Below are 1,147 nucleotides of genomic sequence, written 5' to 3'. Positions count from 1 at the left end.
CGGATTTGCCATGTTGTTGACAGCAAACGATTTTAAAAATATGTTGTACGTCACAACCTGTGATGACGTCATATCCTGTGCAAAATCAGTCCGACATGTGGAGTAGATGATAATAGCAAGGTTAGGAATGACGGAGAGCACGAAATCGGCCGTTAACCAACAAAACTTGCTGGTCATGGGGGGGGGGGGGGGCTCTATTTACGCGGCTCATGGCGGTGGACGCCTCCTTCCCCACGGGCGTATGAAGACTGAATGTACTTCCTGTCCTATCTGACGTAGAGGTCAGCTTAAGCATAATTCCGGCCTTTGATTTCGGCGAACTGTCGGTCTGTTGACACCGACTGGCTTGATTTGGTTGACTGGTTTAACTTGGACCTTGTGGAGTAGCGTCCCGTGAATTTCAGATGCCACTGTAACTGACGTCCAATCCGAATGTATAACACAATCATGTAGCAAATGAGATCAGCAAGACTATTGATTGAAATGAAAAGTAAATATTTTGGGCCATATTGAATCAGTTTGTATAAAGTGGTCTTCAACGAAGCATTCAGTCCCTTTGGTAGTGTGAACTCCGGTTTCCACAGTCCATATTCCGTAAATAAATATAGCCGGGACGGCCACTACAACTCCCATAATACAAGACACAATACACATGACACGCATTCGCCTTGGTATTTCAACCACCTCAAAATTGCAGATAGCCCGGTGCCTTTCCATGGCAATACTAACACTGACATCGCTAGAAAAACGTGGAAAAAAACGTAACGTTTTTCATACGATCTTGGACGGAAACTGGTACGGATGGATCATGCTAAACACCAGAAGAGGCGTTCCAACGCTGCACGCTATAAAGTTTACAACAGCAAGCCACAGAATAAACACACGTGAAAATGAGCTTGGGTGGGGTATGTAGACGCTTAACACGATCAAGTTTCCGATGATCCCGATCACTGCAAGCGTAGCGCAGATGACAATGGCCGGAAGGTGTAGCGTGACCAAGGGGTCATTGATTTCCGTCAACGTGGCGTAGACGTCGAATTATTTTCGCGATGATTTTAGTTAAGTTTTGTCAAGGACCTATAAACCACAGCCGTAATTTATTTGTGGGTTTCAATCGCGTTATAAACGCTTATGCAAATTGTAGTCT

At 45.0% G+C, this 1,147-nt stretch overlaps 1 pseudogene; it reads right to left on the bottom strand.

Moving 5' to 3' along the window:
• Window positions 1-287: 287 nt before the first annotated feature.
• On the bottom strand, window positions 288-1,038 carry LOC128205008 (uncharacterized; annotated as a pseudogene).
• Between the last annotated feature and the right edge of the window lie 109 nt (window positions 1,039-1,147).

The sequence above is a fragment of the Mya arenaria genome, chromosome 10 (assembly GCF_026914265.1).
Source record: "Mya arenaria isolate MELC-2E11 chromosome 10, ASM2691426v1".
Lineage (NCBI taxonomy): Eukaryota > Metazoa > Mollusca > Bivalvia > Myida > Myidae > Mya > Mya arenaria.
The sequence above is the reverse complement of the archived record's forward strand: the minus strand, read 5'-3'. Positions and strand labels throughout refer to the sequence as shown.